The sequence below is a fragment of the Neofelis nebulosa genome, chromosome X, assembly GCF_028018385.1.
Source record: "Neofelis nebulosa isolate mNeoNeb1 chromosome X, mNeoNeb1.pri, whole genome shotgun sequence".
Taxonomy (NCBI): domain Eukaryota; kingdom Metazoa; phylum Chordata; class Mammalia; order Carnivora; family Felidae; genus Neofelis; species Neofelis nebulosa.
The window spans coordinates 61,781,315-61,802,744 of NC_080800.1; the positions used below are offsets into that span (position 1 = coordinate 61,781,315).

Below are 21,430 nucleotides of genomic sequence, written 5' to 3' on the forward strand. Positions count from 1 at the left end.
TACCCTATTCTTAACTCTATTATACTTCCCTTAGCTTACTGAACTTGCTGAGAAAACCTAGAAATTACTACATGCACAACTGTATGTCCAGTATCCATGGCATAGGAGGCATTTAATTTATACAAGTTGAACAAAAAGCTAAGCAACATGGTATACTTTTATTATGAAAAAAAAATCAAGGAAACAAAAACACTCCCCCCAAAATAACAACTACTAATCTACACCTGTCTCAAAAGATAACCAATGTGAACATTTTGGTGTGTAGATTTCAACATTTTTAACTTTACCAGGAAAATGCATCAACGACTTTACAGCAATTCCTTTAATTTCTCATAATGGGTAAAAATAGTTATTACCTAAATTGAATTATGCCCAGATAGCACAGTTCATCTGTTTTTAAATTTTAGTCAAACGGAAAAGTTTATTTTAAACCGACTTTCAGTTTTCTAACTAAATTCATGCGAGGCCACAGAACAAAAATTTCACATTCCCTTAAGACTTTTCTTTCTTTCTTTCGAAAGAGAGCATGCGAGTGGGGAAGAGAGGCAAAGGGAGAGAGAGAGGGAGAATCTCAAGCAGATTCCACACTCAGCACGGAGCCCAAAGTTGGGCTCAATCCCATGACCCTGGGTTCATCACCTGAGCTGAAATCAACAGCTGGAGGCTCACCTGACTAAGCCACCCAGGAGCCCCTAGACTTCTTTTTCTTTTTTTTAAATGTTTCTTCTTGAGAGAGAGAGAGAGAGAGAGCATGAATGGGGGAGGGACAGAGAAAGAGAGGGGTGACACAATCCGAAACAGGCTCCAGGCTCTGAGCTGTGAGCACAGAGCCTGACACGGGGCTTGAACTCAGGAACTGTGAGATCATGACCTGGGCTGAAGTCGGATGCTTAACCAACTGACCCACCCAGGCGCCCCTTGACTTATTTCTTAAAGAACAGTTTCTTGAAGGTCAAATTCCAAATTCACGTGTGGGGAAGGAATGACGCACAAAGTTTAAAAATTATCACACTTTTCACAGTTAACTTTTGCAACAGTACGAGAAAAAAAAGGAAGCAAAAAGTAGTGAATATATCAAAGATTTTGTTTAAAAAAAGTTTACAAATAAGCTTAGATCACTTATCTAAAAAAAGTCCCAAATAGGCACTCTCAATTTTTTCACATGTCCCCAACAAAATGGAAATCATGTATTTAAACTTATTCCTATCGAAGTGGCCCACCCTCTTCCCTTAAACAGGGTCTGAATGTGGTCAATTATAGAATGCTCTTATTTTGATCTTTTATTATACGTCCAATGCATGTACACAGAGAAAAGTTAACGTAAGCAACCCTAAGACTACTATCTCAGAAAGGCCTGCTTCTCAAGGTTAGCCTTGGCTGGCATCTGGGAACTTTATGGGTAAACAGGTCCCTACGCTGGTAGAAAACTTTCCCTAACTAGTAAGAGTGGCTCACTGTATCTAGGTTACTGGTATAAATAATGTGGATCATGCTGAACACCTACTTTCCTTCTGGAAAGTGGAATTTTGGTATCTGCTAAACAAGACAGTACCTATGTGACCAGTCCACAATAAAAACCTTTCCTGTTTCTTCCCTGGCAGAAACATTGCACACAAGTTGCTGCATTTCTATTGCTGGAGGATGTACTCTGTGTGACTACTCACGGGAGGGAGAGCAGAAAGAGGGCTGCATAGGGATTCCTCCACACCCTCCTGCACCTTCTTCCCTTTCGATAACCTTAGAAAGGCTGTATACTGTGGCACCTTGGTGGCTCAGTCAGTTAAGCGTCTGACTCTTGGTTTCAGTTCAGTTCATGATCTCGTGGTTCATGAATTCGAGCCCTGCATGGGGCTCTGCCCTGACAGAGCAGAACCTGCTTGGGATTCTCTCTCTCTCCCTCTCTGCCCCTCCCCTGCTCACTTGCTCTCAATATAAATAAATCAACTTAAAAAATTAAAAAAAATAAAGGCTATATATCCTTACTATGTTGCTGAGACCTGTGATCTAGTGACCCCCAACATCCCACCTATTTTGTGATATTGAGATGCCAAATCATGTATTTTCCTCCATGTTTCAAAATTGCATTTTGAACCACAATTATATATAACACATATTTACATTAATGACAATTGGATGTTTGGGGGTGTTATTGTCAAGATTTGTAAAAATCACTGGATTAGAGCTATCAATAAATGAGGTTACATCTATAGAACATAAACAGAGCTTAGTAACTAGTTTTGACTTAGAACAAAATGTCAAGCTGGTCTTTAAGGGAAAAAAATGCATCTTCCTAGCTAAGCAAGTCATTTTGTTTTGTTTTTGAGGGTACCTTTCAATCAATCAATCAATCAATCAATAAGGTAGGGAGGTGGTACAATTGTTTCCTTAGCTTGTTCCCGGCAAGACATTTTTCTTCTTTAGTGATGCAGAAGTTCTTTTTGGGTATTAAGGTGTTGGCCTCAGTTAAAATATATCATATATCCTATTTTTAATTAGTGACATTACTATCAAGTTCCAGATGAAAACAGTCACTCATATTTTAAATTTAAAAAGTTCAAGCAATTCTCTCTACTTGGATGACTTCGAGGAATGTAAAGAACTTTTGGTGGCCCACTGTAGCTAACTTCTAGCAACCGTGCCTCAGGGATATACGTGCTATCTCTAAAGTGACTAAAGTAATTCTCTAGGTTCAATTAGAAAAAGAGGGAGTTTCTCCTAACAAACTATAACCATTGACTTTTATTATCACATTGTCTTCTCTTAACACTTCCAAATGCATACTTACCCTCATGCCTGAAGCCAGAAACATGTCCACATTACCAATCTCTCATTTGGTTCTTTTCTTTTAAAAATTTTTAATGTTTATTTTATTTTTGAGAGAGAGACAAGAGCGTGAGCAGGGGAGGGACAGAGAGAGAGGGAGACACAGAATCCGAAGCAGGCTCCAGGCTCTGAGCTGTCAGCACAGAGCCCTACGTGGGGCTTGAACTCACGAGCTGTGAGATCATGACCTGAGCCAGAGTTAGCGCTTAACCGACTGAGCCACCCAGGCGCCCCTAGTTAGGTTACTTTCTATGAGAACAAACGATACTTCACGGCCCTGAGAGAATTCACTGCAGCTTCTGTGACTAAAAATTACGGGTTGGTAAGGAAATGACAAGTCAAGTGCAAATATAAATTGCAAGGGCATTCACCATAGCTGATATATAATAAGGAGTAAATAATCTTCAACATGCCAATTTCTTAATTTACAAGAATGTGAATATACTCATCAATGCAACCAGGAAACTTGTTTCCACATCAAGAGCATATTCTTTCCCTGTAGCCAAATTATATCATAAAATTGCTTAATCGGCATGGAATTTGAACAGTGTCATAATTAGACAAAATAAATGCTCAATAACATTAAACAAAGACAGCCTGACATTCAAGAAGTCTATACACCAAAAGTTTAATAGAGTTTTAGTTGAATGATGGGATTATAGCTTATCTTGACTGTATTCTTTATAACCTGTGTTATCTGAATTGTTTACAATAAGCACCTCTTTATCACCAGGAAAAATAGTACTTCCATTTTGAAATAAGCTATGAAAAATAACTACCTATTAAAATTAACAGAAAACAATCTAATTACTTTTAGCTATATATGGCATAATATAACTAAGGAATATCATAATACTGGGGATTCACATGGTGAAAATTATGATTATTAGAATTTAAAGAGTTTAATAAATGTTTTTAGAAGGGGAGAAAAATGTTGCCAACATGTTAATTCTGACCAAACAAATGTACAAATAAAAGGCTATTATTACAATATCCCCAAGTGAAGTTCTTTAAACAAGGCAGAATTTTACAAAAGAATTCCTAAATTCAGTTAAAAACGAATTATGGAACAGTAGGAAAATAGGAATAGTAGGGAAAATATTGAGAAAGAATAAATAAGAAGTTTTACTATAAGCAAGAAGGGAATAGACCAGGGGTCAGCAAACTACAGCCAATGGGTCAAACCTGCCGACAGATTTTGCATTCATTGTCTACGGTTGATTCCCCAAGTGAACAGTTGCAAAAGAGACCGTGTGGCTCACAAACCCAAAGTATTAACTATCTGGGACTTTTACATAAAATGTTTTGCCAACCTTTGGAGCAGACACTTCCATTCTGCTTGTCATACCCTCAGCCTCTTCTCTAAGGGAGTTCAAGGTCAAGAGAAGGCAAATTTATGAGGTACTACAATCTGATCCACGAGTACCACAAGTAAGCAGAAGCTAAAAGGTAAAGAAATATCAGCTGGGAAGCCTGATAGCAAAAGAAGCACTAAGAGTGGGAAGGAGGTTTTAAAATGCGGATGGCTGGGGCCATTTGAGGCTATTTAAATCACAATAATCTTGCTCTGGTTTATTTTTAAAGTTCCCCAGTTAATTCTAAAGTACAACCCTGACAGAGAACCACTAAGCCAGGAGAAATAGCAAATGCAGAGTGGCTGAGTGATGTCAATGGTGTAGTACAAGCATAATGACCCAAAGGTACTGCTGTTAAGGTACCCAGGGCTGCTTGAATCTAGTTCCCATACTCGGTATTGTTCATTTCCAGTCCCACTAACTCCCCATCTTCCCACTGTTCCACATATTTAATATAATAAACCCCTATTAATGAGGTAAGTTGAGTGATTCATTTCTTGACACCAAAAGAACCAAATTAATATAGAAGTTAGTATCAAGTATATAGTTGCATGAAACAAACCCTCAGCAGAAAAGGAACATTTGAAATTGTTAGGGAATGATTGCAGAGTGAAAATCACACACAATCCAGGATGAAAGTTTCAGAAGTTTGGCAAAGCCACTACTTATACAATTGCCTTTGTGACTCAAATGTGCACACATTTAGGGTGAAGGTCTGAGGAAATCAGTAGTGGCTGTGTATTATAGCAACTTCAAAGAAATAAACAAAGTAGGGTTTGACAGTTTCTATTCTGACACTGATGTACAAATTCTTGATATAACCATGAGGTGCTGACCCTGGAAAGCATGGTTTTGTCTCTATTATATCTAGGCATGGTTCTCAGTTGCCATTCCAACAGGCATGGAATAACATGGATAGGTCATAGATTCACAAATTTGATAATCACTGAACTAAACATGTCAGTTCTGGTTCCTACCAAACTACTCCTTTTCAACTATAGAATCAGTGTTACTGCTTTCTAGCCCAGCCCCTGCAAACCCTTCCCAATCCTTTCCCCGTAGGTAATTTTCCTCTGCCCCCTGTGCCCCTCCCCTTAACTCCTAAATAAATAAAGGAATCATGAAAAAAAAACAACAACAAAAAACAAAAAAAAACGCCTATTGGCGTCCCTCGAGCAGGGGGAAGCCCAATTGGTGGCTTACAATCAGGTTTTGTTTCACAAAACAGTATTATATTCTCTCCATGGAGTACAGCTGATGGGACCAACCCATACACTGACAGCAGCCTATGACCTGTCTAAGCATGAAAAAGCACTGCACAAATAAAAATAAACCAAGCCAATTAGGACCAGACAGGTAATTAATGGTGAAATCTAAAGCTGAAAGCCTCACCAAAGACAAGACAATGGAAAAGCCAGGCATAAGAAAGACAAGTGAAGAAAAATGTAGATAAGCCAAGAGAATAGAATGCTGAATCAAGTCAGTGACACAGTGGAAAAGGTCCACTAATTCCATGTGCTTAAGTCCCTCGAGCCACCATAGATGCATTTCCATGCCACACTGTTCTTGCAATTCCTATGAAATCCCTATTTTCCTTACTATTATCTTACTATGTGTATCTATGTGATAAACACTTGTTTCTTGACCTAAACCTGTGTCTTATTTCTTGAAACCAGAAATCCCATATAATTTAGAAAACAGTATACAGTTGGGGTACATGAACAGGACTTCTGCAGGAATGTGAAATATTTAGACCTGCTTATTACTTGGTGGTAGGGTGGAGAGAACATACACCACCACAATCCAGGTTGGAATGTTAAGAGCCTCCAGGAACCGTGGCAAAGTTATTGTCACAGGAGCACACATCCAGTGAATGTAACTTGTGACACAATCACAACAACAAACAAAATTCAAGTGGCCAAGGAAGATCACAGATAGGTGAGTGATTCTGAAATTGGAGAGTAAATTTCTAAAGTGGCTTTATGACATTACTTCAGACTACAGAATCTCGCTGTGACTTAGTTACTCTCCAACATTTACACTTAAGTAAGTGTTGGAAAAGTATAGGCAGAGCATCTTTAGAAATGAATATATGAGGCCATCTGGGTGGCTCAGTCAGTTAAGCATCCGACTTCGGCTCAGGTCATGATCTCACGTTTTGTGAGTCTGAGCCTCGTGTTGGGCTCTGTGCTGACAGCTTGGAGCCTGGAGTCTGCTTCAGATTCTGTGCCTCCCTCTCTCTCTGCCCCTCCCCCACTCATGCACATGTGTGTGCTCTCTCTCTCAAAAATAAATAAACATTAAAAAAATTAGAAATGAATATATGCAATGAGGAGCCTATGTGCTTAGAGGTCAAGATGTAGAAATGCAATACAAACACATCTGAATTAAATGGTGGCCACACTCACTGAGACTAAGGTAAAGTCCCAACCATAGTTCTGGAGAAAAGGCAGTCCTAGACAGCAATGAATTTTAGAATATGACCTGCCCTGGCAGCCAAAGTAGAATGTACCAGGTGTAGAATACACTACCCAAATGCTGTTATCGCATGACTTAAAAAGTGACTACCCAAAGAGGCATGAGCTAAGCCACTGGAATTCTTGCACTGAACAATGAAGTTTGTAAAATGAAAACGAATGAGTCCCATAGCAAAGGGAGCTGAACCTTAAAAGACAGAGTTGGGAAACATGAGATACAGCTAAAGACATTGGAGGAACAAGTGAGATTTAATGATGAGTAATTGAAAATTTACGAGGAAGTAGAATACAAAACTAGGAAGTAAACTAAAGCTTGAGTAGATATGAGGAAGTAGAGACCAAAAAAGGTGGAGACAAAGGGTAGTTAAAATGTGATGTATGAAATGGTGTCTACAATCAATACTGTATTGACTACTGAAAATTTGCTAAGAGAGTAGATTTCAGGTGCTCTCATCACACACACAAAAAACTGTAACTGAGAAGATTAAGTTAGTAGGGGCATCTGACTACAGTAATCATTTTACTATATATATCAAATCATTGTGTTGAATACATTTAATATGTACAATTTTTATTTAAAAAAAATATGCTAAAGGTGACATACTAGACGGATGATACAAACCTGTTGTCAACATTCCCAGATATGTCTTGGAACCACTTCTAATCCTCAAACCATTTTCCACAGAGGGGAAACTGAATTTTATTTTTTAAATTGTCTTTGTTCAAATACAGGGGTTTTTTTTTTTTAATTATTTTTGAGAGAGGCAGAGACAGCATGAGCGGGGGAAGGGAAGAGAGAGAGAGAGAGAGAGAGAGAGAGGGAGAGAGGGAGAGAGGGAGAGAGAGAGAGAGAGAGAGAGAGAGAGAGAGGGAATCCCAACCAGGCTCCACACTGTCTGCACAGAGCCTAATGTGGGGCTCAAACCCACAAAACTGTGAGATCATGACCTGAGCCAAAACTGACTGAGCCACCCACGGGCCTGTCAAATACAGGGTTTTCTGTATCTGAATTCTTATGAGATCCCTGTCTATCTTAGGAGGCTGGCTATGCAGAGCTGGGTGGTCCAAATTGTTTGGATGGTGCAAGAGAAGTCTGTTTCTTGAAAATGAAGGAGGCTACAATACCAGAAACTGCTAACAGGATTACAACCACAACTGAAGCTCACCAAGAATGTGAGTTTTCTGGACGTGGTTAGGTTGTCACATTAGGGAATAAAGAAGTGAGAATCTCTCCACATATTAGAATGATAACAGCCACTAGTAGTCCATGACAAAGCTGTTAATTTGGCATTTAAAGCCATCAGAGATGATGCTTATGAGGGATCTGGCAACTTCTGCAACAGAGCAACCTCAAAGTTTTTCTGTTGATAGCCAGGTAGTAAATAATTTAAGTTTTGCAGGCCATATGGTTTCTGTCACAACTACTCTATTCTGCCACTGTAGCATAAAACAGGCATAGACAATACATACATGAATGTGGTGCTATGTTCCAATAAAACTGAAATTTGATTTTTGAATTATTTTCATGTCATGAAATATTTTTATTTTTCCCAACTATTAAAAAATTAAACATCATCTTCACTCACAGGCTGTAGAAAAAGTAGTGGGTCACTGTTTATGAACAGACCCTTGATAAACAGACATTGAAGGATGGTCATGAAACTCTTAAATTTGAAGATGTTATATTTAACATACCAAGGAAATTCTGATGACTGTGTAAACTTTCTGTTTAATGGGTTATTCTTGTTCTGTTTTTTTTTTACCACCTTAACTGTTTTTAAGCCTACAGTTTAATAGTGTTAAGCATATTCACACTGTTCAGCAGCCAATCTCCAGAACTTTTCATTTTGCAAAATTGAAACTCTATACCCATTAAACAATTCCCCATTTGGCCCCTCCCCCTAGCTCTTGGCAACCATCCGATTTTCAAGAAACATTCTGTGGGTCTAGAGGGGGGATCCAGACCAGAGGATACCAGCTTGCTCACGTTTCATTCAGTGTCTTATAAAGTTGTTTAATCCACAGTAAGAAATACAGTTACATTGGACCAAAGATAACACATATACAAACATATAGCTGGAACAAAAATTTCACAAAGTACTTATACTTTGTCAGATGGAAACCAGTATTTTCTTATTTTGTGTTCTGTCCTAATCTATTCTATTCTAAGCTATACAATTCCATTCAAAACTGCGACCCAGTTTTAAACAGTACCCAAGGGAAACTGCCAACTCCCAGGTTAAGTTGAATGGGTAGTGCTACACACCATTTTTCATACGACATGGGGAAAAGGGAACACTATGAATAAGCCAAAATTATGAAGAAGCAAAGATATTAGGTCATAAAAGCATTTACAAACACATTGTGTTTTGGTCTGTGAAATTTGTTTAAAAAGTAAGCTAACAGGGGTGACTGGGTGGCTCAGTCAGTTAAGCATCCAACTTTGGCTCAGGTCATGATCACATGGCTTTTTTTTTTCTATGTCATAGTATCGTGGCATCTGCAAATTGTGACAGTTTAACTTCTCTACCAATTTGGATGCTTTTTATTTCTTTCTCTCAGATGATTGCTTGGATGATGGCTAGGACTTCCAGCCAGCTAGTAAGAGTGGACCAACAAAACAACACTAAACACTCTTAAAAATATAGAGAACTGGTGGTTGCCAAAGGGGAGATGCATGAGGGGATACAGGTGAAATGGGTAAAGGAGATTAAGAGAACACTTATCATAATGAGCACAGAGTAATGTACAGAACTGCTAAATCATTCTACTGTACACCTGAAACTAGTAACACTGTATGTTTAATTATACCTGAATAAAAATAAAATAAAATAAAATAAAATAAAATAAAATAAAATAAAATAAAATAAAACAAAACAATTTCCACACCAAATTGGGGAAAATATCTACAACATATGGTAGCTTCAAAATATGTGTGAAGAAGAAACTCAAAAAGAAGTCTCAAGGAAGATTTTTAACTGTTCTTTCTCATTAGGAATCAAAGACATAAAAACTAAAACATCAAGGAAGACCACTTTTTACCTTTGTAATTGACAGATTCTTTAGAAACTGTTATGTCATGTACTGGTGAGGATATGAAAAAAATGGACATTTTCATACACTACTAGGGGGATGGTACATTTAATTCAATCTTAGGAAACAAACATGAATATGTGCAAAGATTTATCTAAAGAGATGTTCACATCAGTATTATTTATACGATATTAAAAGAGCAGTAATTAGAGAAAGACAGATACCATATGGTTTCACTCTTATGTGGATCCTGAGAACTTGAACAGAAACCCATGGGGGAGGGGAAAAAAAGAGGTGAGAATGGGAGAGAGCCAAAGCATAAGAGACTCTTAAAAACTGAGAACAAACTGAGGGTTGATGGGGGGTGGGAGGGAGGGGAGAGTGGGTGATGGGTATTGAGGAGGGCACCTTTTGGGATGAGCACTGGGTGTTGTATGGAAACCAATTTGACAATAAATTTCATATTAAAAAAAGAGCAGTAATTGAACAAGAGCCCAAATATTGGATAAGAATTAAAATTTTACATTAATGCATATTATTAAATTAAATTAAAATTTACATTAATGGCATATTATGCGCCACTTTAAAAGAGATGTCATTAAAGCATATTTAAAATTTCTTTTCTGTTTATTTTTGAGAGAGAGAGACAGAGACAGAGACACGAGACAGAGCATGAGCTGGGGAGGGGCAGAGAGAGAGGGAAACACAGAATCCAAAGCAGGCTCCAGGCTCTGAACTGTCAGCACAGAGCCCGACGCAGGGCCTGGACTCATGAATCATGAGATCATGACCTAAGCTGAAGTAGGACACTTAACCGACTGAACTACCCAGGTGCCCCTAAACCATATCTAAACCATATTTAATGGCATGGAACATGTTTGAGATCTGCTAAATTTAAAAGATCAGGAAACAAGATTTCATTAATGACCCTAACTTCAACACCTGACAAAGACTGCCACCCTAACCAAAAACTCACTTTTAAACAGAAACAAAATAGTAAAAAATAAAACAGAAAATAACATTAAAAATAGCAAATTTAGGAAACCTAATTCAAAATCATTAAAAAGTAAAAAGTTTTCTTCTAGAAATGCAAGGTAGGTTCATTATTAAGAAAGCTATTAAATAGAACACATACAACAAAAGGTCAAAGAAAAATATTTACTTCCATGTCAAAATAATCACTTACTTGACTGAGATGGCTGTTCCTTTGTCCAGATCTCATTTTTACATAGCAATGGAAGGATTAATTCCTCCTATCCTGAATGAGAAATTTAGGTTTTGACACAGCAAATTCCCAAAACCACTGCCTCCTACCTTGACTAACGACAGTGTTTCCATCTAAGGTAACCTCTATATTAGACTCACTTATGGGCCTAAGTAGCAGAGAATACATATGCTGGTGAAGAACATAAACACTAGAACTGATAAAGTAAAGATAAGAAAAAATGACATAAATATTCCAAGTCATGCAAAGAAAAACCTATCGTACCAAACCCAGACAAAGATGCTACAAAAAAAGAGAACTATAGGGCAACAGCAAACCGCATTCAATAATAGATTAAAGGAACATTAATCATGATCAAGTGGGATGTATTCCAGGGATACAAGGATGGTTCAATATTCACAAATCAATCGACGTAATACACATTAACTAAACGAAGGATAAAAATTATAACAGCATCTCAATAAATGCAGAAAAAGCACTTAACAAAATTTAACATCTGTTCATGATAAAAACTCTCAACAAAGTGGGTTTAAAGAGAATATATCTAGGGGCGCCTGGGTGGCTCAGTCGGGTAAGCGTCCGACTTCAGCTCAGGTCATGACCTTACAGTCCGTGAGGTTCAAGCCCCGCGTCGGGCTCTGTGTTGCCAGCTCAGAGCCTGGAGCCTACTTCAGATTCTGTGTCTCCCTCTCTCTCTGCCCCTCCCCTGCTCATGCTCTGTCTCTCTCTGTCTCAAAAATAAGTAAAAACATTAGAAAAATTTTTAAAGAGAATACATCTCAACATAAATAAGGTCACATATGAAAAACCCACATCATATTCAATGGTGAAAAACTGGGAGCTTTTCCTCTAAGAACAGGAACAAGACAAGGATGTCCACTGTCACCACTTGTATTCAACACAACAGCAGCAATCAGATAAAAAGAAATATGGGGTTCCTGGGTGGCTCAGTCAGTTAAGTGCCCAACTTCGGCTCAGGTCATGATCCTGTAGTTCATGGGTTTGAGCCCTGTGTCAGGCTCTGTGCTGATAGCTTGGAGCCTGCAGCCTGGAGCCTGCTTTGGATTCTGTGTCTCCCTCTCTCTCTGCCCTTCCTCTGCTTATGCTCTCTCTCTCAAAAATGAATAAACATTTAAAAAATTAAAAAGAAAAGAAAAAGAAATAAAAGGAATCCAAATTGGTAAGGAAGAATTTAAACTTTGGCTATTTGCAGATGACATGATACCTTACACAGAAAATCCTAAAGTTTTCACCAAAAAACTATCAGAATAAATGAATTCAGTAAAGTTGCAGGGTACAAAATTAATACACAGAAATTGGTTCTGTTTCTATACACTAATAATGAAATAGCAGTAAGAGAAATTAAAATTTTTTTTTTTTCAACGTTTTTTATTTATTTCTGGGACAGAGAGAGACAGAGCATGAACAGGGGAGGGGCAGAGAGAGAGGGAGACACAGAGTCGGAAACAGGCTCCAGGCTCCGAGCCATCAGCCCAGAGCCTGACGCGGGGCTCGAACTCACGGACCGCGAGATCGTGACCTGGCTGAAGTCGGACGCTTAACCGACTGCGCCACCCAGGCGCCCCAGCAGTAAGAGAAATTAAAAACAATCCCTTTACAATGCTACGCAAAATAATAAAATAGGATTAAACATAACCAAGGAGGTGAAAGACCTGTACTTTAAAAACTATAAAACACTGATAAAAAATATTGAAGGTGACACAAGCAAATGGAAGCATGTTCCATGCTCATGTGGTGAAGAATAGTTCAAATGTCCATGCTATCCAAAGAAATCTACAGATTCAATGTGATCCCTATCAAAGCAGCAATGGCATTTTTCACAGAGCCAGAACAAATAATACTAAAATCTGTATGGAACCCCAAAGGACCCAAATAGTCAAAGCAATCTTGAGAAAGAACAAAGCTGGAGGTATCACAATCCCAGATTTCAAGATACTACTACAAAACTGTAGTAATCAAAACAGTATAGTACTGGCACAAAAATAGACACATAGACCAAGGGAATAGTATAGAGAAGATAGAAATAAATCCACAATTATACAGTAAATTAATCTATGAGAAAAAAGGCAAAAATATACCATGGGAAAAAGCTAGTGTCTTCAATAAATGGTGCTGGGAAAACTGGACAGCTACATGTAAAAGAATGATACAGGAACACTTTCTTACATCATACACAAAAATAAACTTGAAATGGATTAAAGACCTAAATGTGAGACCTGAAACCATAAAAATCCTAGAGGAAACCACAGGCAGTAATTTCTTTCACATCAGCCTTATCAAAACTTTTCTAGACATGTCTCCTCAGGTAGGGAGAGAGAGAGAGAGAGAGAGAGAGAGAGAGAAGTGGGGCTCACCCAAAGTGGGGCATAAGCTTCACCTGATGTAGGACTTTAACTCACGAACTGTGAGATCATGACCTGAGCTGAAGTCAGACACTTAACGAATGAGCCACTCAGGTGCCCCAGGAATTGGCAAATTTTCAGTGAAGGGCCAGATGATAATGCTTCAGGCTGTGGACCATACAGTCCGTCGCAAATACTCAACTCTACTGTAGCACAAAAGGCAACCACAGACAATAGAGAATCAGCATGATTCTTTGTTCCAACAAAATTATATTTACAAAAACAGGCAGCCAGCAAGTGGGCCACACCTTGCCAAACCTTAGCCTATGCCAACTATCTGGACACCTCACCAGCAATAAAATTTACATAAGTATTAATTGATAGGTATCCCTACTATTTTCCACTTGATACAAATAGAGTAATTTGTATCAGTGTTGTCTGCTAACAGAATGCACTGTTTATGCTGAATTCCAGCTGGGACATCCTGACATGCACAGCAAGCTGCTCCAGCCCCTGATGAGCCTGTACCTGAGTTAATTCTGCAAGCAATGGATTTTCAGTTGTGACTCTGACTCTTGCAATTCCTTTTTGTTTGGTGTAGAAGAAAGTATAACCTCATGGAAATAATCCAACATAAACATTATGCAGGAAGGTGGGGGTTATAATAAAAAGTAAAAAGACAAAGATAAGCACACGGTGAATAGCTGTGATGCTAGTTCATCTAAAGTGGTCATCTTTAGAAACTAAAGGGATCCACACATCCCTCACACCATCCCTCTTGCACATCTGAATCTCCCTTTGAAAACAAACTCTTCACAGGACACCTGGGTGGCTCAGTCGGTTGAGCGTCTGACTTTGGCTCAGGTCATGATCTCATAGTTCGTGAGTTCGAGCCCCACACTGGGCTTGCTGCTGTCAGCCTATCAGTGCAGGGCCCACTACGGATCCTCTGTCTCCCTCTTGTCCCTCCCCCACTTGCGTTCTCCCAAAAATAAATAAATATTTGATAACAAACCCTTCACATGTGCCCCTATGTCCTGGAAGAAGACAGTGACAAGGACCCCATAAGGAGGCAGGAGGTCCCAAAAACTAAGAATATGCTTGTCATATTCTACCACTTCAAGTAGAGTAAGGTAGTCAAGATCTTTAGAGTATGACACAATACAGCTCCACCACTGTCTCCTGGTGGCATGCTAGTGGCCATCACCTCTCTGATCCTCAGTTTTATTATCTGTAAAGTAGGAACAAATCATACATCCCAGAGTTACTATTAAGTTAAAATGAGACAACAAATATGTGTAAAGCACTTGCCTAGAACATAAAAGACACTGATAACTAACTGAATAATCATTGTTATTGATATTACATGACCTCAGAAAGAAAATTTTCAAAAATTGTGCATGGGTGTTACTATGGGAGTGATGACCAGCCTAAACAGAAAGACAAAAGAAAAAAAAAAAACGCAACAGACCCAGCTGTCACAAAAGTAAAGAATGGATAATGAGGATAGGGAAATCCCAGGGAAAAAACTGGGATTCAGAGAGCAAAAGCCAGATTTATACAACCCATTTTGGCCCATATAAAGAAAGAGACAGGAAGACCTTTTTTTTTTGGACAGCATACTAACATTCCTATCCTTATACAAGACCAATGTTAGGTAGGTAGGTAGTTAAGTACAAGTGGGAGAGGGGCAGAGAGACAGAGGGAGAGAGATAATCCCAAGCAGGCTCCACACTGTCAGCCCAGAGCCCAATGTGTGGCTCGATCCCACGAACTGTGAGATCATGACCTGAGTCGAAATCAAGAGTTGGATGCTTATCGACTGAGCCATCCAGACACCCAAAGACCAATGTCATTTTAAAGTAAGCTGTAATATACACAGAATGTGGGAAATCCCTTTGTACTATCCCAGGCTTCTCCTTAGTGAAAAGACAATTTTCCTATCATTCAGGTTCCTCGTGCAGGCTAATTATCAAATTCTGTCAATAGAATTATCCAAATATTCCAGAGGAACATTATGCTATGAAGGCACCATCTCAAAACCATCCTCATGGGAAAAGGTGACCTTTATTACTTTTATGAAAAATGGCAGATTACTTTTGTGAAAAATGGCAGATACTGGCATTCTGGTTATTAACTCTGGATGGAGGCATTACTAGCTTAAAGTAGGGATGGCCTCTGTAGAGATCTCCCAGGAATGGCCATATTATAGATGCCTCCTACTTTAACTATGGACCTTTTTGTTTCCGTTGTAGAAAAGATTTAATAGTTTAAAGTCGATTTTAAAATAAGTGATTAAATTTGAATTGTGATCATGGTATAAGGTGACAGAGAACTGACCAGTCACGGTGAATTCTTCTAGTCCTATTTTACCTTTCTGGAACCTTATTTACCGCTCCTCCCCCATCAACTTTTTGCCCTGATCCCTGTGTGAACTCCTTAGACTACCTACCCCACCTATAGGTGAAATGATGAAGGGGACGTTCTGTACTTGTTTATGTCTTGGCTTGTACAGGCTCAGGCTCTTCAGAAAGGCGTGTGCTCTGCCAAGGTTTGTGGCAGAGATCTGCTTACCAGCAGTGTTGTGTTTTCATTCTCTGCCTCCCTCTTCTCTGATGAGATGGGTTGTGACCTTCTGGTCTTTCCCTGTCCATGAGGGCAAAAGCTACCTCTCAGGATGGCCCTGATCATGGTGGCAGCCACAGGTCAAGCCGTGTGACTGGCTCTCCTAGGCCAGCTGGTCCCACCAGGCTGGCCCGCAGCCTGAGTCTGCTGTATGGCAGTCACTCCTGCCCGTTCTCAGCCCCTCCTACCAGTGATGCAGCAGAAAGACCTGACCTCCCCTAGTATCTGAGTGTTGGTTCCCAGCTGGTCCATATACGCATGGGGCAAAAGAAACTGCTGAAAGAGGTAGACCACTCCAGATTGGTAGGCAGTGGTTTTAATAAGCAAGGGAACTTATGAGGCTTGTCTCGGGCAGCCAGAGACTAGCAGATATCTGCACCCCTCTGCCAGAGTCTTAAAGGTTTGTAGGTATGGAGGCCTTAACGTGGTTCAGTCACATGTGCCATCCAGACGGTCTATACCACACCTTACCTTTTCAAGGCTCCATCCTTGAAACAGTTCCTAGTGCAGAAACTGTACACTCCAAGGACAGGGAAAGAGTGAGGAGCCTCCATTTGCCTGGGTCAAGCTCAAGGGTCAACCAGTGGTCACGTCGTGTCAATAATCTCCTCCAACACTGGGGTCAGCAGGCCAACTCTGACAAAGGCACTTTCTTACTGAAGCCTTTGTTAACTGCTGTGCTGCACGTGTGAAGGGGTTATTTACTGGGTGTCTAGCTCTGTGTTCGGAAGGAGGAGGAAAATGAATGAAAGGAGAGGACCTGGTGCCTGTGCTCCACTGAGGGCAAAGGTCTTTCTGCATTGTAGGTATTCCATGTGGGTTGGCTTGTCTGTGCCATGACTGCAGATTCTGAGGTTCAGACAAAGTGAGTGAAAGCGGTCTACCAAGATTTGGACCCACTGATCCGGACATCTGAGGTAATGAGTTCAAGGGTGGTACCAGAAGAGCACTTTTCAGTGGTGTATCAGACTCAAAGTGGTGTCCAAAACACAGGGGCTTTATTGGCCCCAGACTAGACCAGTGTCAGCAAAGAACCTGATTTTGTGCCTCTCTTAACTATGGACCATTTAAATGCTCCCTGGAGCCCATCAGGGGGCTAATCCCTTAGAGGAGTCCAAAATGAACACTAGTCCAATTGGTTTAAGTGCAATCCAGAAGACACTGCTATCTCTGAAATTACTAACTTGGCTGCCGCTGAAATATGGAGCCTCTGCTATGAGCTGACTTCGACAAGATATATGTAGCTCCAATGTCTGATAAAAACTCTCAACAAGTCTGGTTAAAAAGACACTCTCTCCTTAAGAGGAATATAATTAGTGTCCTACTGCCATTATTTGTGTCTGTAGCTTATGCTGCCTAGTTTACTTGGCAACCATTTTAGTTCTTCTGATCCTCTGCAGGGGTGATTACAGACTGGGTAAACAAGATAATTTACCCCAATTGTTTCAAGAAAAATGTATTACAGAATAAACTACAGGCTTTAAAGGCATGTGAGATATATATATATATATACATATATATGTAAATATATGTATATATATACATATATATACATACATACATATGTAAAATGGAATAATACCACTCGGTGATGAAAAAGAATGAAATCTTGCCATTTGCAAAAACATGGATAGAAGTGGAGGGTATTATGCTAAGCAAGACAAGTCAGAGAATGACATATCATATAATTTTACTCATGTGGAATTTCAGAAACTGAACAGATGAACATAGGGGAAGAGAAGGAAAAATAAGATAAAAACAGAGAGGGAGACAAACCATAAGAGACTCTTAAATACAGAGAACAAACTGAGGCTTGATGTGGTTGGGGGGGTGTGGGTTATACATGGGTGATGGACATTAAGAAGGACATTTTTCAGGATGAGCATTGGGTGTCATATGCAAGAGATGAATCACTGGGTTCTACTCCTGAAACCGTAATTACCCTGTATGTTAACTAACTTGAATGTAAATAAATAAATAAATAAAATTTAAAAAGAAAGTAAAAGTATTGGCACCCAGAAATGACATTTCTAAGAGCCTCCCTGATAGGAGTTAGGGCAAAGTCATCCTTTCCTCCCCTATTTACCTTAATCACTGAGAGGATCCTCTCTTCTGCTACACGTTCACTCATGTGGGAAAACCAGTAGACTCTCTAGAACACTTTTCAAAAGACATCCTTCACAATTTAGCCTAGTGAGGGTAATAAAAAGGAAAAAGATTGTTTCATCACCTATAACCCTCTCATACTCAGCTTGGTCAGCCTCCACTGCACTGAAAGACAGGGGCAGGTATTAAAAGGAAGAATGGGAAGTGGGGAAAATACACAAGGTGTTGCTTAGCCTAACCCACCCATTTTTAACACAATTTTCATACCATAATGGAAAACTTCTGATGTAACATGTATGATACTTTATGCTTTCCCTGGTTCTTTGTTCCTCTGTCTACTCTCATAAGAATGAAAGTTCCATGATGGCAGAACTTTGTTAATATCTAGAATAGTCTGGCAACTAGTAAGCACTTAGTAACTGTCTGTTTAAGGAAGCGGGGGAAGTGTCCATCACAACCATCTCTTCTCTACTACCAATGGGGGAGCCCCACCCAAACCATTGGCAGCTTAACAAGACTTCCCAGCTGCCTCACAAGGATCCACACACAGCAATGGTGATTCATTCTGGCTTGCTGATGAACCCACCGGGCAGGAAGCCTCAATATAAATGACAGGTGGGTCTTAGTGTTGCTCTTGACTAGTGCAAGGTTTCTGGCTGCCCAGAAATCTGCATTTTTAACAAGCATTCCAGATGATTTTCTGCATAAAAAAAATTTACACCATGAAAATTTCCTTCATTGGGAAAGAACAATATCAGAGGCTATTATAAAAACCTTTCAATGTGAGGGGCGCCCAAGGTAGCTCAGTCGGTTAAACGTCCGACTCTTGATTTTGGCTCAGGTCACGATCCTACAGTTTTGTGAGTTTGAGCTCTGCGTCGGGCTCTGTGCTGGTAGAATACAGGCTGCTTGGGATCTTCTCTCTCCCCCTCTTTCTGCCTCTCCCTGACTTGCGATGTCTCTGTCTCTCTCAAAATAAATAAACTTAAGAAAAAATTTCAGTGAGAAATAAAGACATTTCTCTCTCATATGGCCTCCTTACACTTAGATGGAACCTAGAGGAAGCACTGGGTAAAAAGACACAGTACTGGCTTAAATTCAAATCCATTTCCTACACTAACTAGCTATAATCTTGGGCAAGATATACAAAATGAGAGGATGAAAAAATGAAAGGTTGGGGGCACCTGAGTGGCTCAGTCAGTTAAGCATCTCTTGATTTTGGTTCAGGTCATGATCTCAGGGTTCGTGAGTTCGAGCCCCACACTGGACTTTGAGCTTGCTTGGGATTCTCTCTCCCTCTCTCTCTGCCCCTCCCCAACTCATGCTCATGTTCTCTCTCAAAAAAATTTTAAAAAGAAACAAAAAATGAAAGGTTAGGCTCATTGCTTTCTGTGTAGTCCGAATATTTTAAGATGCTTTTTATCATACCATGATGGGGAAAATACCAAGTAATTGCCTAATATCTATTAAGACTACCTTCCCTGTCCCTTCCCAGTAACTGGGCTAGCCTACTAAAGCCGCTAACCACTTACCAAGACTTTACAATGATTTGATAACCATGTGCAGGATACTTATTTAAGCCTTTCCCAATTCTCTAGTAACCTCACTGGGCCAGGCCGGGTTCAGTACACCTCTTCACCATTCAGTACACCTCTTCACCAGGGGCATGGCTTCTGATCACATTTGGTGTCACCTGTAGGATAGAGGGAAGGAAGAAGAAACAAATGTAACACAGGATAGCGAAGTTTTGAGATATAGCTTTAATTTACTTTTACCACCTCAGTCAAGTCATCCAGCCCACACCATAGATCTCAGATTTTGCTCTTGGTAAGCATTACTATTAGCGTCAATTATATTCTCTATCTGGAAGACTGTTCCAATATCTACAATTATTATTTAATAAGAATTCTTGCATCCATTTTAAATGAGATAACTTGCATTTGCAGGCACCAAGCAAATAGATGTATCAAAGTGTTAGAACTCAGACATGAAGTGTGATGCTTAATCTTCCTAGCTGCCTCCAAGCCTTTACCCTCTTTAGACCTCAATATCCTTACCTTTGAATGGGAGTAAACTTGATTTCTTAGGGATCCTTCTATCTCTGGCAGATATGACCCTCCATTCTGTATTCCTGGCTAAAAGAGCTCCCTAAAAGTGAATGAAACCTCCATCTAGCTAGTCATTGGATGGCATTTGGTTCACACTAATGAGAAAAGGTAACAAAACCCTGGGCTCTGGGCTATCATTTACAATCCCAACTTCCACCAGGACTCACCTTACCTGTACATGAAAAGGAATTGAACATATCTATCCCCTTATCAGCTGCCTGGGTTACCAAAATGATTAAAGGGAGGGAGCTAGGTAGGCCAATGCCTACTCCCCTATCTCCAAGACTCAACCACTAGGAAGAATGGAGCTCTGAGACCTAAGACCCACACAGGATAAGTTAAGATCCCCAAGTGTCCTTTCTCTCTAAGGAAGCAGCCTATTGCCTCTAAGTTTCCCAGTCCCTAGCTGCTTAGCATGAAAAACAACCCACCCCAGGTTATTAATAGCATCAGATGCTGGTAGCACAAGCTAACGCAACTAGGTTTCCTGTCACCCGGTGAGATGCAGACAACCCTCAAACCCCAGAAAAACCCAAGGAGCAGTTTCTCAGGGCTCATTTTTAACTGTGTTATTACCCACCAGCAAAAATGTCTTATAATCTACTAATAATCATGAGAGCCAGGCAGAAAGCTCTCCCACCATAAATGGGGAAGATTTCATGCTGGCCAAGCACTGGGGGAGGGGAGCAGGAGTCTTGATGAGTTTGAGCCATCTCTTTATTGGATAAATCAATGCAGATATTACTAGAGTAAGATCTGGACACCTACAAGCAGCTGCTGCCACTAGTAATTATTTTTAGCTTGTTACATACAGACCAGAGGGACAAGAACGGGAAAGAAATGTGTAAAGGGCAGAATTGCGAAATAAATGGTAAATGTAAACCCTGATGCATGAAATGCCTTCACTAAGGAGTCAAGAATAGAGTAGCTGGCAGTTATGGACTTTCTCTGAAGACAGAGATTTTCTTTCCACCACTCCCTTCCCCCACTCCATCTAGCTCTTTTCCAAACGAAATTGCTCCAGTTTCCGGCTCCCTTACCACCCAATTTATTCCGCTTCTGTTTAGGTCAACAAATTTCAAAATGGAAATAGCTTCAGTGTTCGTCTAACTTTGAAAGTCATAAATGTACACTGTGAGAAAAAAATTCCAGGAATGTATTAAAGATAGAAAGTAAAAATCATAGAATCCCAGCAAGTTTAACACTGAGTATGTTCTTCCAACTACTTATTGTACACAAACATTAATTTTTATTTTACAAACATTAGATGAGAACTGTATTATTGCTCTCTAGCATTTTTTTCAATTAATACACT

The 21,430-nt window shown here is 39.7% G+C and overlaps 1 long non-coding RNA gene across 4 annotated transcripts in view; it reads right to left on the reverse strand.

Annotated features, from left to right (window-relative positions):
- LOC131502764 (uncharacterized) overlaps nucleotides 1-19,643 on the reverse strand; it is a 70,860-nt gene extending 51,217 nt beyond the window's left edge. For all 4 annotated transcript variants that reach the window (XR_009257176.1, XR_009257178.1, XR_009257177.1 and 1 more), the window contains exon 1: nucleotides 19,540-19,643. This is a non-coding gene — a long non-coding RNA (uncharacterized LOC131502764). The remainder of the gene's footprint in view (nucleotides 1-19,539) is intronic.
- Between the last annotated feature and the right edge of the window lie 1,787 nt (nucleotides 19,644-21,430).